Raw genomic sequence first — 22,120 nt, 5'->3', positions numbered from 1 at the left:
TAGACCGAGTTCCTTCCCCATGCTCCAGCCAGTCCAGATACTAAGCTGAATGTACTTCAGAGCTTCAGCTTCACAAGTCGATGGAGTCTAGAATTATAGCCCACACACCTGGTATCAGAGAGCCAGAGAGGAGCCTTGGGCATGTTATTTCTCCAAGACATGAGATGTGTTTCTCTGAGACATTCCCTCATCTTTCTCCCTCTATTCCTCTTGCTCCCTCCCCTCTTTCTTCCCTCCTGCTCCCCTATTTGATCTCACTGTGATCCTAGCCTACTTCACTCTCTGGCCTTGCAGCTAATTAAAACTGTGGCCCTTAGTCGTTTATTTAAAGACCCCCAAAAAATGGCACAGGAGATCTAGCAATCATAAAAGCATCACTTTTCTGAGATTCTGTCTAACAGGGATAGCTCAGGAGGCCCTTCACAATGTATTGGTGAATTTATTATATTTCAGCCTACCTTGCCTGACACTGTTTATAGGGCCAGAATTTATTACCAGCCTTATGGCTTCATAAATTAGCTAGTCAGCTATTGCCACACCTCAGTGTATTGTCACATCTGTGAATTTATGGCGTTGTGGCTTAATATAGCATCATTGTCATCACTTTCCAGTACCTGGAGCATTCATTTTACCCTGGAAGATAATTCATCATGGTTATTATGAGAATACCAACATAAACAAAAGAGGAAGAAAACATGTAGGTTATGGTGTAATTGCCTGAATCAATCCCAGAAGAAAAGAAGATACTTGACAAAGTCTGCAGACTTTGAATGAATCTTGAATGTGCTTAGTGTTATTCAAACTCGAAATGCTTTGCACATTTGAATGGGAAAGTATGCAGTGAAAATCCCGTTGAAACTCCACAGAACGCCAGCCAAGCTAAAGTGCTGCACTTGGTCGGAATATCTGGGCTCTGACTCCTCCGTAAATCAACATTTAAAGTGTTAGATACAGAGAGTCCATAAATCCGTATCGCATTTCTTCAGCATAAGCTAGTGCCTTCAGGAAGTGTCTTCTGCTGTTTGGCTCTTTGTTCTGATCTGGTTTGATATGGCTGGTGTGGGTTTGGTTTGGTTCGGTTGGGGGGATGAAGAGGTTATGCAACAGAAAAGCCATGACTTATTCTTTTGCTCTTGCTCACATCTCTAAGGACTAAAAGCAATGCCAGTTCAACCCTCCTACTCATGTGTGATGGCCAAACCTGACTTCTGGCTTCTAACTGCAAAATCCCCAGCACACTCCGCAGGCTCGCAGCCAGCTCGTCTGCTTAGGAAGGAGCAATAGTATAATCCGAACATGACCAATAAAAAAGAACACTGGTCTTACTTACTTTCACAGCTTACATTGTCTCACAGGTAAGGAATGGAATTTTTTTAATACATTTAAAAATAGAGATTCCTAACCAATAAAATATCCCCATCACCAAGATTTTAAGGATGCCATGAGTAGCTGGTATTATCAATGACATTTGTGTAGTGGGAAACGCATGGATTTTTGGAGAAAGAAAGATGCAGGCCTAAACGTGGACTCTACATTCACTGTTACCCAAGGACAGGCTTTCTCTCCACCAGGCTAAATCAAGTTTCCCAGTACACGAGGGTGGTGGGGAGCAGAGTGGTTCTGCAGCAGCAGGCTGGTAAATTTAGTCCTAAAACAAGACAGGTCTAAACATCTTGGAAAGTAGAATCTGTTTGGAAGCCCCTTCTAGACATCCTCTCAAGCACAGCCTTGTTCACTAAGAAGGACCTTAGACATACTTTCCTCACGGCTTCCCAGAAAAAAAGTTAAGGATGATGCCACCAGTTTTCAGCATTTATTGAGAGAACTCAAACTACTGGAGGATTTCAAAGATGCTTACTGGGTATCTAAGTAAGATGTCAAGTAAAATTTTGGATACAGGAATTTGAGTGTGAAGGGAAGCCTAGGAATGCAACTATTTGGGAGTCATCGGTATAGGTGGGATTGGAAGCCACGGGATGGGATGAGATCACTTAGGAAGCAACAGACTAACCCCCTTCTGTGATAAATAAATTCCAGCAGATTAGTGTGGATTATTGTCCCCAACTCTTATGGCCTACCTCCTTTCACGCAGCTCCACACGTCATCTTGTGACTTGTGCTTGCCTGGCAGTAGAGAGCGCACTTTCCTCTCCAGGAACCTTGGGCTTGGCCAGGTGTCTTGCTTTGACCAGTAAATGTGAGCAAAAGTGAAAGTGTGTCCATTCCAGGTGGCAACTTGAAGAGGAATCATGCATTTCTGCTTGCCCCTTGCCATTTCCCTGCTGCCATGAGAAGAGCATGCCTCAGAGAGCTGCTGTCCTTTCAACCTGGGACCCAGAATAAAAGACACAGGGACCTCCATTAGGCCCAGCTGAGTCCGACAGAGCTCCAGGGACCTGAAGTCCTCTGAGTGAGAAACAAGTGGTTGCTGTTATAAATTACTGAGACTTCTGGAGGCCATTTGCTACTGCAGCAAAAGCTGACTAATACAAAAATAAAACCCATCTCCTCTGGCAGATCCCTCCAGAAAGGAGGGTTAGTCTCCGTCATAGGAATCAGGCCACCAAGCCTAAGAGAGTTCCAGAGGGCTATGCAAGTTCAGCCCAAGGCAATACACAAAAATGCTTACCTTGCCGGGCGCGGTGGCTCACGCTTGTAATCCCAGCACTTTGGGAGGCCGAGGCGGGCGGATCACGAGGTCAGGAGATCGAGACCACGGTGAAACCCCGTCTCTACTAAAAATACAAAAAATTAGCCAGGCATAGTGGCGGGCGCCTGTAGTCCCAGCTACTCGGAGAGGCTGAGGCAGGAGAATGGCGGGAACCCGGGAGGCGGAGCTTGCAGTGAGCCGAGATTGCGCCACTGCACTCCAGCCTGGGCGACAGAGCGAGACTCCGTCTCAAAAAAAAAAAAAAAAAATGCTTACCACTGTAATTTCCAGACTCTACTTAGATGCTCCCCTGAGTCCCCACTCATGCCTTTCCAGCAATGAAAACCTGCTCTGAAGAAAAAATGGCTGATACCGAGATGACTCTGTGTACACAAGGCTGGGAAGTTACAGGAGACAGAGGCTCTCTCGGATCTCCAGGTAAACACACGCAGCTGCTCAGGAAGGCAGCCTGATCCGGGAGCCTGCAGGAGCCTGAGTCCTACCCAGATGGCCAGGTGCAGCCCCAGCTGTCCCAGGACATGGGAGGAAAGGTGACCACGTGCTGCCAGATAGCAGCTCAGGCACCACTGTGCAGTGCACAACCTCACAGGCCTTCATTCAGCAGGGGACTAGATTTGCACTCTTTTTAGCCAAATGTGGGCCTTCTCATGCTCCACGTGTAAACGCAACTCACCAAATAGAGCCCCCTTGCTTTCCGGGCCAAGTCAGTGGAGGGGACTGAAAGCCGGCTCATAGCTAAGAAAGCAGGGCTCTGCCGTGCCAAGCCCAGGTCTCTTTCAACATCAGTAGGTAACACACACACTCACAGCACACACCACACACACTACATGCTCATACATATCACACAACACACACACACACACCACACACGACACACACCATACCATACACATACACACCACACACACACATGCTCATACATACCACACACACCACACACATACACACACCACACATGACACACACCATACCATACACATACACACCACACACACACATGCTCATACATACCACACACACCACACACACACACACAATCACATACACACCATACCATGCACATACACACCACATACATATGCTCAAATGTACCACACACACCACAATCACACACACACCACACGTCACATACACACATCACACACATACACATCACACACACCACATGCTCATAAATACACCACACACACCACATGCTCATACATACCACACCACACACATACCACACACACCACATGCTCATATATACCACACACATACATCACATACACACCATACCACACACATACACAATCACATATACACCACACATACACACCACATGCTCATACATTCCACACACCCACACCACACATACCACATGATCATATATACCACACACACCATACACACACCACATGCTCAGCCATACCACACCACACACACACATCACATACACACCACACCACACACACACACATCATGCACACACCACACACACATCACACACACACACATTACATACACACCACACACACACAAAGCATGCACACACCACACACACCACATACACACAAAACCACACACACATATATCACACATAAACCCCACATACACACTACACACATTACATACACACCACTCACACACACATCATGTACACACCACACCACACACATCACATATACATGCCACACACACATCACACACACACACTAAACACACACCACATGCTCATAACACACACACATCACACACACACACACCATGCATACACACCACAGAGCACACACATACCCCACACACATATCACATACCGAGCACTCCACCCACACACCACACACCACATACACACCACACACACACACCGCACACACCATACACATACACATAAAATTTGCATGAAATAAACATAAAGGAAATGAACACCAAGATTCATTTCTCTTGCCCTGCATATTGGATTGAAACATGGAGCAGACTGGCCAAATTTAAGATTTTTGTAATTTACCTCTGAAATCTTCATCAAATTCAAAACACAATTTCACTTTTTGCCCCATCTGGCAGTGTAGGAGGTTTTGCCACTGGAATAACAGAGTATATTTTCCAGTCACACCATACAACAGAGCTCATGTGTGTGTTAGTTTGTTGCAGGCGTCCTGGTAGCAGAGCATGAGGTCCTAGACTCAGAGTGAGTTCCTCCCTCCAGAAATGAAGCACCTAAGTTGCTCAGCACTGACAGCAAACATGTAAGTGAGGCGAAGGTTGCCACCGGCGCAGCAGGGGTTGAACTTAAAATGAATCTGTGCACGTGGGCCCCTTGCCTTTGACCCATGGGAAGCATCATTCCAGAAAGAAACGAGGCAATACCTAACAGTCAGCCATTAGATTTCTTCAGGGCCATCTCTGCAATTTCTTTGATGAAACAAAATTGAAGTTCATAATTTCCTCCCAAGCTAATGTTTTACAATAATTTTTTTAAAGATCCCAGAGTTACAGTAACCACATATCAAATAAGAACATTCTTGAGATGTTTTCCATTTGGAATAGTGAAATTATTTATTAAAGCATCTCGGCCTTCACCCTTCAGGCTATATGTGAAGCCTTCAAGAAGAGCTCCTTGTGAGCCCAACCACATGACTTGGCAGTCCCCACTCCTACTTTCTACATCATCCCCGGCCATGCTCCGCCACCCATCCCATGGTCCAGCCTCAGCAAAGCCCTGGCTGTCTCCACAATGCACCAAGCACCTGGCTGCGTGCTCTGGCAATCTCCACTTAAACTCTCCTCCCTGGGAACATCACATACTAGGGCCTGTCGGGGGTGGGTGGGGGGCAAGGGAAGGGAGAGCATTAGGACAAATACTCTGACGGGGTGATAGGTACAGCAAACCGTCATGGCACATGTATACCCACGTAACAAACCTGCACATTCTGCACATGTATCCCAGAACTTAAAGTAAAATAAAAAATAAAAAAACTCTCCTCCCTACTCATCCCGGCGAACTCCTGCCTGCCCCTTAGGCACAGTTCATGCACCAGCTCTGCTGTGAGACACCCCTTCTGTGTCTCCACAGAGCTCCCGTCCACCTCCGTTCACAGTGTAGGGCTGGGGAAAAGGTTCTGTGATGGGACCACCTGGGTTTGAATCTCAGCACCGCTCACTGGCTATATGACCTCGGACACTTAACCTTCCTGTGTCTCAATGTTCTTGTCTGTAAAACTGAGATAGTATAAGCACTCCCTTGATGCAAATGTGGTAGGGAATAGATATTTTAATAAATGTAAAGCACCTAGAATAATACTTGGAACATCCTAGCCCTTATCACAATGTATTAAAGTTGTCTGTTTATGTGGCTATCTCCCCCACTAGACTATAAGCATTTTAAAAAGAATATGCCTTATTATTTTAATATCCCCAGTATTTAGCAAATAATCTGGCACATAGAAAATTTATTTTTCAGAATGTTGAATGAACGAATAAATGTATGAAATTAAAAATATATATTAATATTAAATTCCTGTTATCCTGTCCCAAAAGACAACATGCTGTCATCACTGCTTGAGGAAGAAGTACATTATTTTACACATCAACCCACCTTCATCCTTTGAGAATTTTTTTTAGATTAGAAATAGACTCTATCCAAACCACATGGCATAAAGCTGTAGTTTTTAAAGATAAAGATACTATTCAAAAAAGTGCTGACTCATTTCATCCTTATACACAGAATACTTATCTTCAGCATTACAAGCTTGTGACGGAAGAATACAAAATTTTAAAAATACAGAAATTTACCTCTTAAAGGTAAAGGTTTGAAGAACAGAGTTATTTGGTCTACTTGCACCATTAGTTTGTTTTGTTTCATTTTACTTTAAATTCTGGGATACATGTGCAGAACATGCAGGTTTGTTAAACAGGTATTCATTGTACCATTAGTTTTTAAGAATCGTTGATCTTTAAAATGCTACCCACTTGGCCTCCTCTTTTATTCATAGCCTTGTTCTCCAGGAAAGAGGCTGAAACATCCCTTAGGGAACATTTTCTGTCAAGGTGCTAGACCAGGAGTGTGAAGCAGTGAGCCTTAAACTGCAGGAAGTCACAACAGCAGAAGGCAGAACACTCCTCAAACTTGAACACAGAGCCTGGTGCTGCTTCCAAGAAGTCCCAAGCCAGCCTGACCTCTGACAGTTGATCTCAGGATCTCATCCTATGTTCATTTTCACATCAAGACTTTATTTTTGAACATGTTCCAGGATACAACACTAGCTTTTTTATTGAAGGCGAAGCATTCTCAATTACTTAGATACTTCCTAATCAACATGATTGGCGAGATGGTGCGTATTTAGAATAATCTAATCTGAGATAAAACTCATTGAAGCAGCTTTAAAAAGCCCATTATAATAAAAATAATACTTGAAGCTCTTTTTTTTTTTTTTTTTTTTGAGACCAAGCCTCACTCTGTTGTCCAGGCTGGAGTGCAGTGGCGTGATCTCGGCTCACTACAACCTCTGCCTCCTGGTTCAGGCAATTCTCCTGCCTCAAACTCCTGAGTAGCTGGGCCTACAGATGCCCACTACCATGCCCGGCTAATTTTCGTATTTTTAGTAGAGACAGGGTTTCACTATGTTGGCCAGGCTGGTCTTGAACTCCTGACCTCAGGTGATCCAGTCACCTTGGTCTCCCAAAGTGCTGGGATTACAGGCGTGAGCCACCATGTTTGGCCAACACTCATTTTTCTTAAAATGTCATGATAATAATATTCAGTGTTGAAGGACTGAATTCTGAGCCACCTGCAAACCATAATATAGTCTGTAGCAGTGGTACTGAGTGTAATCCATAGACCAGTGCCATTTTGCAAAATGTTGACTGACCATGATGAGAGAAGTACAGAAAGTAAGAAGGGCTTGTAAAATTTTAGAGCAAGTTGACATCACTGTGACATCAGTATGAGCTCAGTGCTCTAGTTCCCCTAAATAAGGTGCAGACCACTTCAGACACTGCAGCATTACTCACATTTGGGAACTCATTGGCAGGGCCACATTACAATATGTGACCTTTTAAGGCCAGTTTGTCAAGGATAAATCAAAGTATATGAAAATCTGAGAAAAGGGAAGCACTTATTTTCATAACTTCTTTTCATAATCTGAGAAAAGGGAAGCACGTTATGAAAATAATTAACATTTAATTAATTAAATGTTAATTATGCTTTTTAAAATTTATAGTTTAACATTACTGGCTAAATAAGGGAAGTCAAATTAGTATTATGTATTTATAACCTTTATTGATTGATTGATGGCCTCTTTTTGGTCAGAAAAACATGTATCTTTTTTGAATGTGACAATCACAGTAACCAAATGATGACAAAGAAGTTGACATTGAAGAAATGAAAGCCAAAAAATTTTGTATTCATTTTACTTGAAAGTATAATCCCTCATATACAAATTTTTATAGTTTATGTAGCCATAAACTACAGTTTTGCAGCCATAATTGATAGCAAAGTGCTAAAAACACTGTATGTCATTTGAACAAATGTATTGGCAAACAAAACAATGAAACTATCAAAACTTGAGTAGCATTTACATAAAAAACATTTTTAAATACCAAGAACAAAATAAATTTGCAAAAAGGAGTATTATTAAAAAGACAACAAAAGTAGATGTTCAATATTTAATGTCTAAAAATGAATGTCTTAAGGCTTCCTGTAAAGCAGCACTTACATTACCAAAACTAAAAACAAATGAAATGAACAATCAAACAAAAATCATAAAATTGCCAAGACATTAATGTAAAACTACATTAAAGAAGTCTACTTGGAAATGTGCGGTGAATCTGTGACCCAAAAAAAGGAAGCTTGAGTACCACTTTTTAATAATATCACAAATCAGTGTTTTTAAGAATGGGCTGATAGCATAGCTGTAATGACAGGAAAATACTGTGAAATCATTATTCAGATAACAATGAAAATAAATCAACAACCTGCTTCTTTTCTTCAGAAAGTCTTGCCAGGAGGAAAAAAATCAGCTGAACAACATGCTTAGTGACATAGTATATAAAAACTAATGCATTAAATTCAATGTTTTTACATTTATTATGTGATGTTATAGAAGATGAACATAAAGAACCGTAGAAGCATGCAAGACATGATGGCTGTTATGGGGAAAGATTCTGACAAGAATGTTTGAAATGGGAAATGAACTCTTGGCGTTCTGGTAGGAAATGAGTTTTGTCCCATGTTTTTAAAGATGTGAATTAGACAGCCAGACTTTATCTGTCTGACATCCTCAGTATTTGAAAATATCTTAATACTCCTATGCAAGAAAGATGTGGTAATTTTTTTATGTATATCTTTATATAACCATGCATAGAGGAGTCTGGGAATATACAAAACAAAATAATAAGAGTGGCTAACTCTAGAGAGAAATGACAAGGAGTTTTTTCTTTTTCTTCTTTTTTTTTTTTTTTTTTTTTTTTGAAACAGGGTCTTGCTCTGTCATCCAGGTTGGAGTCTGGAGTGCAGTGGTGTGATCTTGGCTCACTGCAGCCCCAACCTCCTGGGCTCATGCACTCCTCCCACCTCAGCCTCCTGAGTAGCCGGGGCTACAGTTGCATGCCACCACAGCTGGCTAGTTGTTGTATATTTTTGTAGAGACAGGGTTTCGCAATGTTGCCCAGGCTAGTCTCAAATTCCTGAGCTCACGGAATCCACTCGCCTCGGCCTCTCAGAGTGCTGGAATCAGAGGTGTGAGCCACTATACACAGCCTGCTTTTTCTTTCTTTTGCTTCTCTGTATTTATAGTTGTTTTTCTACCCTGAATGCTGCCTATGTCATAAGAAACAAAGACCCCAGAGTCATAAAAGGGTCACACAATTTCAACCATTTAAAAAACATTGTCAAGAGCTTTGCCCATCTAAGCACCACATGAGCATTAATGACTGATGGACTCCATACACTACCCAGAATGACTAACACATCAATGAAAGACATGATGATCTAAGGGCCGAGGGAGGGGTCAATCTAAAACACAAAATGTCCCTGCTCAATAGCCACCTGCACACCCACAGCTACTGCATGGAGAAAAGAGAGAGTTGGCTGCAGTCCCCCTCCTGGGGGAAACTGTGAAGCACAGCAGAGACCTGCTGTCTGGAACCTGGTGGCTCCCTCCCCGCAGTGAGCATACCACACCCGCACTCTCATGCCCCCACTTCTCTCATGGAGCTTCCCTGCCCCTTCCCTCCACAAGCTACAAGCTCTCAGAGTCACACCTTTCATGCTCCAGAGTCAACAAGGCTGAGTTTGTGGTGGGCAACAAACAGACTAAATGTCCACATCATTTCTCATTAAACAATCCCTGTTCATGAGATCTGCATTAAAACTTTTTTCTCTTTTATCAAGAGATAAAGCAGCAGTACACAGCTTTAGAGGACTACGGCCTCCCCAGTAACCCTTTCCTCCAAACCTTTCTAAACAAATAATCATTATCATTGGTGCTGTTATCACTATCACTAGTACTGTTAATGCCAAGAGATGACCTGTTTTAGGCAATAACATTTACAATTCAAGTAGAGTTTCCTGCACTGACTGTACTATTTACAGAGTCCTGCAGCCCCCGGACAAGGGAACACAAGGCTCCCAGCTGCCTGCTTGCAGAGTCCCCCTGTGGGAGGCAGTGAGATGGAAACACATGGATGAGAGGCCAGGAGACATAAGCTCCTCCATCCCTGGTTCTCCCTCCAGGGAAGTAAACTAAGGCAGATCGCCCATTCTGTCTGCTCCTAAACCAGAGGCAATTTTAAGTGGCTTCCAGCATTGATACACTAGGTCTCTATGAAAAGTGCAAACCTTTCCACACTCAATGGATTCTCACCACAACCAAAGCAGCAGGGCAGTGTATTAGTTAAAATCCATTTTAGTTGCAAGTGACAGAAGATAACACTGATTTCTTAAAAACAATAGTGGCTTAAAAACAAACAACCCAACTCAAAAATGGGCAAAGGACATGAACAGACATTTCTCCAAAGACCATTCTATGGCCAATGAGCACGTAGAAAAATACTCAACATCGATGAGATACCACTTCACACTCATGAGGATGGCCAGTAGAAAAAAAAAATATATCAAGTGTTGTTGAGGATATGGAGAAATTGGAACCCTTGTTCCATGCCGGTGGGAGCATGAAATAGTACAGCTGCTGTGGAAAACTGTATGACAGTTCTTAAAAGATTAAATATAGAATTACCATGTGATCCAGCAACTATACTTCTGGGTATATACACAAAAGAATCAAAAGCAGGAACTCACACAGATACTTGTACATCAATGTTCATAACAGCATTAATCACAATAAACAAAATATGGAAACAACCCATTCATGATCAACAGATGAACAGGCAAACAAAATGTAGTCTATACATACAATGGCATATTACTCAGCCTTAAAAAAGAAATAAAATTATAATCCATGTTACAAAATAGATGGCCCTTGAAAATATTATGCAAAGTGAAGTCAGTCACAAAAGAACAAATATCATATGACTCCACTTACATTAGCTACCTAGAATAGGTAAGTTCACAGAGACAGAAAGGAGAATCCAGGTTACCAGGATCTATGGAAAGGGGGAAGGGGGAATTAGTGTTCAACAGGTACAGAGTTTTTTGGGGGATGATGATTTTTAAAGTTCTGGAAATGATGTGGTGATGCTTGTACAATATTGTAAATATGCTCGATACCCCTGAATTATATCCTTAAAAATAGATAAATGATAAAATTTATATTATGTATGTTTTACCACAGTAGATTTTTTGTTAATAATGGTGGCTTAAACCATAGGAAAACAAGCAGATAGGCCTGGTATGATTATCAGGGACCCAGGCTCCATCCATTCAGCCACCTCAACACAGGGCTTCCTCTTTATGATCCAACATGGCTGCTCCAACTCCAGTCATCATCTCAGCCATGCAACAGGGAGGTAGAAAGAGGAAGGACAAGGGCACTCCTCTACCTGGAAGTTCAACCTTCTCTTGAGGGATACTTTCTGGAAGTGGCACACAGTCCTTCCATTCTATTGGTCAAACTTGGTCACATAGTTGCACGTGGCTTCAAGGGAAGCTGGACAATGTTGACTTTGTTCTGGGCACCCATCTTTTCAGCTAACATTGAGGAAGAAGAGACAAACAAGTACTGAAAACAACAACCAATCCTGCATAAGTTGAAAATCACCTTGAGTGCAAATGTTTTTTAGCACAGGACTGCACACCTTTATGTTTTCCTAGGATCACAGTCAAAAAGAAGAAGCTTTAAGAAATGGTTCTGAGGACTTTCTTCTTTGTTAAGCTCACTTTGCAACATAAGAGGAATTCAGACCTCATAGGGATGTGAGCTACATAGTTATTCACCATATACCCTCAGGAAGAAGTAGAGCTGAACTGAGAAGCACTACAAAGAAAAAATAAATGAAGAAGAACAAAAATGAAGATAAAGGGTCACTTTCTTAATGCCTCATCCTATGCATTTTGTAGAATTTGAAACCCCTGGAATGGAAAGCATAAAGCTCTGACAATCTGGGCTCCATTCAGCCTTGGCAGAAACCAGGATGTGCCCACTGGCTCATTCCTAACGTTTCAGGTGGGTAACAAATATTTGCTTTTTCCTGGGAGTTGACCACACACCCTCTTCCACTTCCTTCAACTCGGAGTGCATCTTGCCCTTGAGAAAAAAGATTGGGCACCTTCAGAACACACCATTCCCCACACTTCATTTCCCATTAAGGTTGTCTTGGTTAAAAATGTTACAGGCCAAGTACATGGTTTCACATATTCACATGGTTAAGAAAGAGAATAGGAGTTCTATGAGTCACAGAAAATTTGGTTGAAAAAAAAAAAGGAATCAGGAAGAATCAGTAACACTAAACGCCCACATGTCTCGTCTCTTTAAAGCACATTGGGGGAAATTTTGCTTTTAGTGGTAACTGAACATTCTGTTGCTGCTATATATGTCATTTTCAGCAGAGATGAAATAACTAACAGCCTGGGAAGATTTTTATAGCCTTCCCGTCCTTTAAGGGATGGCGTGGTCCCAATTTTGACCTCCCTTTTACTACTTTCCTTTCCTTTGGATAAAATCCATGTAATCCTCTGTAACACTAGAACATCTCGCGTTACTGTGTGCACACCTGATTTCCATGCCGTTTTCACCCCTCACTTTGGCAGCAATCTATGCATAAAGGCAAAAAGTTCCCACACCCCTATCCTGACCTCTTGGTAGCCGTGACCCTCATCCCAGCTCAACCCTCCTGGCATCTCCTCTCTCCTGCCAGGTTCGCGGCTCAAGTCAGGAAGTACGTCAGCCCTGAGACCTGCAAACCGAATCCCACAGACGGTTCTAGAGGGTGTGCTTGACTTTGGAAACCCAGTTTAACTGGCTTCTGCTTGAATCATCACTCCATTAACATCATCATTCCAGAAAGTCGTTGCTCAAGGTCTAAAGCACTTGAAACCTTCCCTTATATTTAATATTTATTACCCATCTCGAAGGAATGGCATCTGAGGACATCTTCCCATCTTGTAACATGGCTCCCCTAGGAAGGGTATAACATAGTGATTGCAAAGCAGGACTCTGTAGCCAACCATCCAGATGCAAATTCTGATTCCATCACTTGGCCTGAATATAACTTTGGATAAGCTGACTAACCTTTGTTTGCCTCCACATTCTTATCTATAAAATGGGCACAGTAAAAGTGCATCCTCATAAAAAAAAATGGTCTACAAGCATATGAAAAGATGCTCAATATCACTAATCATCAGAAAAATGCAGATCAAAAACACAAAGAGATGTCACCTCACACCCATTAGGATGAATACTATAATTTTTTAAAAATTAAAAACAAGTGTTGGTCAGGATGTAGAGGAGGTAGAACCCTCATGTACTGTTGATGGGTGATATGGTTTGGCTCTGTGTCTCCACCCAAGTCTCGCCTTGAATTGTAATAATCCCCACGTGTTGTGGAGGGACCCTGTGGGAGGTAATTGAATCACGAGGGCAGGTCTTTCCTGTGCTGTTCTCGTGATAGTGAATAAGTCTCACGAGATTTGATAGTTTTATAAAGGGGAGTTCCCCCTGCACATGCTCTCTCTCTTGCCTGCTGCCATGTAAGATATGACTTTCCTCCTTTGCCTTCCACCACGATTGTGTGGCCTCCCCAGCCATGTGGAACCATGAGTCAATTAAACCTCTTTCCTTTATAAATTACCCAGTCTTGAGTATGTCTTTATTGGCAGCATAAAAACAGACTAATACAGTGGGATTGTAAAACTGTGTAGCCACTCTGGAAAACAGTATGGAGGGTCCTCAAAAATTAAAACCAGAAATGCTGTGTGGTCCAGAAATCCCACTTCCGTGTCCATATATCCAAACTAACTGAGATAGATATTTGCATGCCCACATTCTTGGAAGGACTAATCACAATAGCCAAGAAGTAGAAGCAACCCAAATGTTCATGGATGGATGAATAAATGAAATTTAGAATATACATACCATGGAATATTATTCAGCCTTAAAAAGTAAGAAAGTCCTGTCCCATGTTACAACATGAATGAACCTTGAGGACATTAAGCTAAGAAATAAGCCAGCCACAAAAAAAAAGACAAATATGGTATGATTCTAGTTATATAATGTTATCTAAGGGAGTGAAATTCATGGAAACAGAAAATAGAATGGGTTACCACAGGCTGGAGAAAGTAGAGAGAGAGGAGCTATTGTTTACTGAGTGTAGAGTTTCAGATTTGCAAGATGGAAAAGTTTCTGAGTTTTGTTTCAGAACAATGTGAAAATACTTAACACTACTGAACTCTACACTTAAATATGATCAAGATGGTAACTTTCATATTATGTGTTTCTTTTTACCATAATAGAAAAAAATAATTTAAAAAGTGACTCTTCATAGAGCTTTTGTATGGATTATATCAGTTCATGTGTGTAAAGCATACAACACTGGATGGCACAAGTGAGCATTTCTCAAATGTCATCGTTATCAGCGAATTCACATACCTTGCTCCATGCTATATCAGCACGCGTGAATTATTTTATGTTTGGTTGGGTGCCTTTTTATTTGTTTGTATGGAGTTTTGTTTTCTTATTTACTTTGGCCTTCTCAATTTTCTGTGTTTTCTGAGGCCTGTTTTAGAAGCTTTACACATTTATTTTTAAATTATTCCTTACCAGGATAAAAATAAAAAGTAGAAAATAAATGTCTGAGAAAACCATCATCTGCATCTCCTTCAATTTAACAAGATACAATTTGAAGTGTCGAATTATTTTGTTTGTTTTGGGTTTTAAAGGTCCTTCTTTTTACTGAATGAGAGGGATGTAGATTGGCAGTAGTTGATATGAAAAAAAACAAGATCAAGTTGTTTCCAAAGGCAATGTGATGGGCTGCCCTAAAGCTGCTGCCTCAAAAGAACCATAAAGTCCAGATCACAAAATATAATGGTCTCAGATTTCCTAGGGCCTGCTCTGTATATAATTCTCTAAGAAGAACATTGATAAAAAATAATATGTCCAGAAAAATAAAACCAATATATGATAGCTCTAAAATACATATTGTAGGAAATCAGGTTAAAATAAGTAGTTGTATTTTACCTGCAAAAGAGAAGTTTAAGGAAATACTGCCTTGAAATATATGAAGATAAGTCAAATATTCATTCATTTATTCAGTTCTGAAATTATTCAGCCACTATTCACTGTAAGATTTCCAGGTACCATTCTAGGTGTTCCTAGTTCCCATTATGAGCAAAAGTAGCCACTTTACTGTGTTATTCGAGGAGGGAAAAGTAGATACGATGATGGAGACATACTTGAGGTTGATATGAGAAAGTTCACGCTCACAAACAGAGCTGTGCATAATGGGAATGGCTATTTTATGAGGGAGTAAGTTCCCTGTCCCTGGGAATATGCAGGAGGAGAAAATGTGAGCATTAAGAATGCCAAGAAGAAACTTCTAACTAGACCCCAAATATCTGGTGTAGATAACGATCAACCTCTCCTCCAACCAAAAACTCTTCGAGTCCAGTTTTAAGGCACGTCAAGCGGAGAAAACATCTGTATTCTCAGGGTGACTTCAGGACAGAATGCTAAGATCTTCACTACTGACTTCCATGTCGCCTGCACAAAGACCCAATATTCCATTGTTTTTAACATAGACCCATAATGAATCTGTAACACTTATTCTATTAAAAATAGTCAGCTCCCTTTGCATGGATGCAGATTGATGACCCATTTTTAGAATCTCAATAATGATTACAATGGTATAGCATGTCACCTGAAAGGTATACTGTAGAATCCTTGCCTACAGGGTTTCACTGAAGCTTTGAAAAGAACATGAAGATAACTGCTAAAACTTGGAAGCAACCAAGGTTCCTTATATAGGTGAATGGATAAACAAAGTGTGGCACATCAAGACAATGGAATATTATTTAGCAATGATAGGAAATGAGCTGCCAAACCACGAAAAACATGGAGGAATCTTGAGTGCATATTGCTAAGGGAAAAGTCAATATGAAAAGCCTACATACTATATGACTCCAACTACATGATATTCTAGAAAAGGAGACAGTAAAAAGATCAGTGGTTTCTATGGGTTAGTGGGGAGGAAGAGAGGGATGAATAGGGAGAGCCCGGGGCATTTTTAGGGCAGTGAAATTTTCCATATTATACTATCATAGTAGGCTCTGTTTTTAACATAGAGCCATACTGAATCCTTTCTGAAAAATGTGAGCCTACTATAACAGTATAACCTACTGTAATAGTAGGCTCACATTTGTCAAAACCCATAAAACATACAACACCAAGAGCAGGCCCTAATGTAAACTATAGACTTTAGGTGATAATGATGTGCCAACCTAGATTTATCAATTGTAACAAATATAACACACTAAAAAACAAAAACAACAAAACTACTCTAAGATACCAAAAAACACTAGATATATGCATAAATAAAGAAATAGTGAGTAATTCAGTAAATGAAAAAGTAATCAAGAGGAAACTTCACAGGCATGATTCCTTTCAGGAAACAAATAAATAAGAATAATAATAATAAACTTCTTATTTCTAAAATCCAAAAACTGTTAAAAAGGATTCAATGTGATATTTTTAAAGCACAATTATTGAGCGTAAAATACAATCTGAAAGGCATATAACTTTGCAATAACCTTTTCTGTGTTTAGGTAAGGTTGACTGCAGAGGTGAAAGCTGGACCATCAACATTTGAGGTCATGGTGGCAGGAATCCTCCACTATTACCACCTATGTCCAAACACAGTTGACCCTAGCATGACTCAGGTTGAATAATATTCAGCAAATGAGGCCTTGGGTTAGGGTCCCAGCTCTAGCAATCACTATTTCCACAATCTGGGGGAGCTGATTCTTCTGGGTCTCTATTTTCCCATACAAGATGATATGGTTTGGCTGTGTCCCCACCCAAATCTCATATTGAATTGTAGTTCCCATAATCCCTATGTGTCATGGGAGGGACCAGAGCAGGTAATTGAATCATGGGGGTGGTACCCTCATGCTGTTCTCAAGATAGTGAGTGAGTTCTCATGAGATCTAATGATTTTATCTGGGGCTTTTCCCCCTATTGATCAGCATTTCTCCTTCCTGCCACCATGTGAAGAAGAACATGTTTGCTTCCCCTTCTGCCATGATTGAAAGTTTCCTGAGGCCTCTCCAGCCATGTTGGAACCGTGAGTCAATTAAACTTCTTTCCTTCGTAAATTGCCCATTCTCAGTTATGTACTTACAGGAGCGTAAGAATGAACTAATACACAATAAATGCACAGAAGAGGTCAGCTAGCAGTTTTCACACCCATCTCCAGGAGAAGAGAAGCTGGAAGGAGCAGGAGGGCAAGGAAGGTCCGGCTCCCACCAAAAGAGTTCACCCTCCTGGGGGAAGGGCTACTTACTGGGCTTTTATGCAAAATTTTATTTGAACAAAGAATTCTTCAGCTTTAAAAATAGTGGCATCTGGTTCCTTTTCCCTGAAGGTATTTACTCAAGCCAAGGAATGAAGCACCTGTGGGTGAAGAGCAGATGAAAGCTGGAACTACAAAAACTGGAGGGATGCTTTTTCTCATTTTTAAGGAGATTATCAGGAAGAATGTACTCTGGCTCCTGGAAACCCAGCCAACCTCTCCTCTCCCACCTGGGCTGGCTGCAGCAGCTCTGCAGGATGTCACCCAAAAAGCTCCCTTCCCATCCCCGCGGCCCACAGCCTGACGTGAAAAAGAACTCTCTCAACCTGGATTCCAGGGCCCTGTACTCTGAGAGAGGGCTGGACACTGGCTGTCCCCCCGCTTAGAAGGAAACAAATGTTTATTCAAAAATATTTATTAGGTAATACGACAAACTGTCAAAAAGAGGCGAACACTGTTATAGTTTACAAACATGAACCATGGATTCTTAACGTATGAGACTTTAAATGGGGATGGAAATAAAGCCCCAAGGAGGGGAAAGATGTTGTGGAAACGCTGCCCAGTGGGATGCAGGCTTGGAACCCCACGCTGAGCTGGCTGGTGATAATCTAGTCTAGATGAAGATCTGGACAGCATCCTTCTGCTCAGCCACTAGACTTTCTTTGCTTTCTAGTTAGTGTAGAAAGCATCTCAAAACCATTGCGTTCCCAGACTTCAGTCTCCTGAAATGTGTGTCTGTGTGTGCAGTCTGTAGGTGTGTCCTTGTGTGTTTCTGCCAGCTTTCTGTTGAAACTTGCCAGAGAAAATGACCCACCTGAGAATTGGCAAATGGAACCTGACTGAATAAAAAATCCTTGATTCAGAGCTTAAGAAACAATCCAGTGGATTTCTTACTAATCTGGGTGTTCAAAATAGTCTTTCTACTTATTTGGGCTCAATATTTTGGAAGGCTACTGTAGTGAAATGAGTGATCACGTTGGAATTAGACACTGTACTACTAATTGTATGTCCTTGAAAAGTTACCTAACATTTCTGAGCTTCCGTTTCCTCAACATAAAATGAGGATAAAAATGTCCATCATGCAAGGTTGTCCTGACAACTGTGCTACTGTCTACAGGATCCCAAGAAAGAGCAACTAAAATTTGTTAATGTTATTAATTATAATTTTAATCACCAATACTGTTAATAATAAAAGACTTTAATTTCCTTGTTTTTAACTTACTGTAATATCAACTGTCTGTGGTAGCCTGTTCACTTGCTTTGTCCTTAGTCTTGTGATCCACGTCTTTTTCTTATCTGTTAGTTTTATGCTGTGTCTCTTCACAAGTTCTTTCTGTGTGTGTGTGTGTGTGTGTGTACACATGTGTATGTACACACATGTGTGTGTTCCAACAGGGGTTCCCACTTGCCCATTAGAAGTTTATGCTGGGGTCTAGATAATAAAAGCAAGAAATCCAGGACTAAAAAAATGTTAACTGAGTGGATTGAAGAGCAAGAGAGTTCTCATCACAGCCAAACCTATGAATGCAATGGTTTGGGCATATCAGAGAAAACGAAGATCTAAGGTAAGGCGTGAAACACAGCACATGCAACTCTGGAAATGACGGGAGGAAGATCTGGTAGGGGGGCCTGGATTGTGAAACTCTTCAGATCTGGGTGCGCCAGTCCGTGTGCAATGTCCCACTCAGCCACTTCTCCCCATGGGACCTTGAGCAAGTCACTCCATGATTCTATGCCTCAGGTTCCTGCTCTGTGAGTTAGGAATAACAGAGCCCCTCCCAGTGGGATGTTGTGAGGATTTGGGGAGTTAATCCAGGTAAAGCCCAGCACAGTCAGCATTCCATAAGCATGAGCTTCATTGTGATCATCTTATCACTTTGCATGCATCTGGCCCTCCTCACTTACAACTACTGCACCCCGTAGTAGAATGCAGCACTCATCCAACAAGACTTGCAACTCACTTCATCTCTAAAATGCAACAGATCCAGGTAAAAAAGGGCAGATTGAACTTGTGGGCTCACCTCTAGAATAATATCACTAAAAGTAGAAATTCAAATGGACAAAGGGAAGAAACAAGAGACAACAGCCTGTGGAAGATGTTTGCAAAATTTGGAAGATGGAAAGCAAATAAGAGAATGGCAGCTGATGAGTGAGGGGACCTCCCTGCCAGAGGATGGGGGCAGTCAGTAAAGGGAAAGGCAATTTGCAACATACGACCCTGACAGGTTTGGAAATTTGAGGTCCCAGCACCTCAGAGGGTGGGAGCAGGGCAAGGAATGGGGCTGAAAACATGAGAGTGTATGAGTGTTGGAGAAAGGGGAAATTTAAGTGCTCCCTCCTCCTTCCACATCCCCTTTCTGATCCCCTGCAGCCAGGTAACCATCCTGTGCCTAGCAGGTAATTTAGGGTTCCTCTCCAGAGAGAAATCAGGGACTCCAGGCTCTGCAGAGTGAGGAATGAGGCAACATACTGAAAAGGGGAACCAAGTGAATGGCAAGGTACCTCCCCAAGGATCTTCCCTCTACTTCACCCTCAGAACCCTGCAGCCAGGCTCTAACAACCCCACCCTCATTCCACCACCCTTTCCACAGCTGACAACAGCAGGATTCTCCCCCAGGAGATGCTGACCAACCCAAGAGAAAGAGCTACTTAGACAGTCACTTATGGGTCCCCAGTGACACAGTCAGGTGCTGATGCCCATCACGGCACACACCCCCAGCCAACAAGCCCCACCTGGGCACACAGTTTCCTAGTGAATTATTCTTTCCTAGTGAATTATTCTGAATTATTTCCTAGTGAAGAGCATCCAAGGTCCACCAGACACTTGTAAAAAACTTCCAAGCATGAGAAATGATGACCAAAATCCAACAATCATGAAGAAAAAATGTGGAGCAAAAAGAGATGTTTTAACTTTTAAAAGAAACTATCATTAAGATCCTAAAGATAAGAACAAATAATACAGCCATTAAAAAAACAGTTAAAGATGTCTTGAAAAAAAAGGATCAGAGAGGAGGTTCAACATCTAAATAACAAGGGTTCCAAGAAGAGAAAACATTTAAAAATGGAAGAGAAAATTCTCAAAGAAATCATACAGAAAAACTTCCCACAACTGAAGAGGCCCACTGAGTACCCCATATAATAAAAGGAAGAAGACCCTAACCAAGGCACATCTCTGTGACATTTCAGGACACCGAGATGAAAGAGAAAAACCTAAAACATTCAGAGAAGAGAAATGGGAACCAGGATGGCATCCCAAGCTTCTTGATAACAACAATAAGAGCTGGTAGTCTATGAAGCATCACTTTCCAAATCATGAGGGAAATGTTTCTTAAAGAGAATCAAAGGTCCAGCCAAGCCATCAATGAGGAACTACACCAACCATGAGGCTGATAGGATAACCTGGAGTCAGGGGGCCCAGAATGAAAACCAACAGAATCCTAGGGTGCCAGAGGGCAGAGATGCCAGGACAGCCACACCTGGAAGCAGCCGGTTCCATCTGTGAGCACAGGGCTCCTTAAAGCACCCTCTCCCACAACAAAACAATAAAGACCCTGAGAGATGACCAAATTCATTCTATCACATTGAAAAGAGGAACTGGCTCTGTCAAGGAGTTTAAGGGAGTCTTATTGCAAGTACTTAGAAAAACCAAGGCAATAAAAAAATCATTGAAAATCAATGAAAAATCAATTGAAAATCAATGAAAAATCAATTGAAAATCAAAGAAAAGTTATTAAGTTTTTGAAAAAATCAAACATCACAGCACACTATATGACTCAGTTCTAAGTAACATTTACATAGTTACAATAATGTTACAAATGCATATCAACTTAACCAACATTATGATTTACCTACATTGGAAGGATGGAGAAACAGGAGATGGGGGAAGGAGACACGAGCTAAATTCTCATCTACCTTAGGAGAAAATTGATAATGTCTGATATGGTTTGCCTGTGTCTCCACCCAAATCTCATCTTGAATTGTAGCTCCCATAATTCCAATGTGTTGTGGGAGGGGGCTGGTGGGAGATGACTGAATCATGGGGCGGTGTCTCCCACACTGTTCTTGTGGCAGTGAATAAGTCTCACAAGATCTGATGGTTTTATAAGGGGAAACCCCTTTCACTTGACTCTGATCTGTCTTGCCTGACGCCATGTAAGATGTGCCTTTCACCTTCTGCCATGATTATGAGGCCTCCCCAGCCACGTGGAACTGCGAGTCCATTAAGCCTCTTTTTCTTTATAAACTACCCAGTCTCAGGTACGTCTTTATCAGCAGCGTGAAAATGGACTAATACAAAGTCCAAACGAAAAGCTCATGAAAACGCAGTGATGTATCAACAAGGAGGTGAATGACAGAAGAAACAGCTAAGAGGACAGCAGTTACCCCTAGGAAACGGGGCTCTCTGGGAAAATGGAGGGCAGAGAACTGCTATTTTTCATTATAAGCCCAGAAATACTATTTGACTTTTACAACTATGTATTAGCATGAGAAATATAACAACTAAAATAGA

At 41.6% G+C, this 22,120-nt stretch overlaps 1 protein-coding gene across 3 annotated transcripts in view; it reads right to left on the bottom strand.

Moving 5' to 3' along the window:
* The window catches only part of ERG (ETS transcription factor ERG), a 271,808-nt gene that overhangs the window by 239,691 nt on the left and 9,997 nt on the right, over positions 1-22,120 (bottom strand). Inside the window, exon 1 of one of the 3 annotated variants that reach the window (XM_055279702.2) lies at positions 2,079-2,183. The exons of the other annotated variants lie outside the window; for them this stretch is intronic. The gene's annotated coding sequence lies outside the window, so the exon portion shown is untranslated. Of the gene's footprint in view, positions 1-2,078; positions 2,184-22,120 lie in introns of those variants that run through there. 3 annotated transcript variants of the gene reach the window in all.

Source organism: Symphalangus syndactylus, chromosome 5, assembly GCF_028878055.3.
Source record: "Symphalangus syndactylus isolate Jambi chromosome 5, NHGRI_mSymSyn1-v2.1_pri, whole genome shotgun sequence".
NCBI classification, from domain to species: domain Eukaryota; kingdom Metazoa; phylum Chordata; class Mammalia; order Primates; family Hylobatidae; genus Symphalangus; species Symphalangus syndactylus.
The sequence above is the reverse complement of the archived record's forward strand: the minus strand, read 5'-3'. Positions and strand labels throughout refer to the sequence as shown.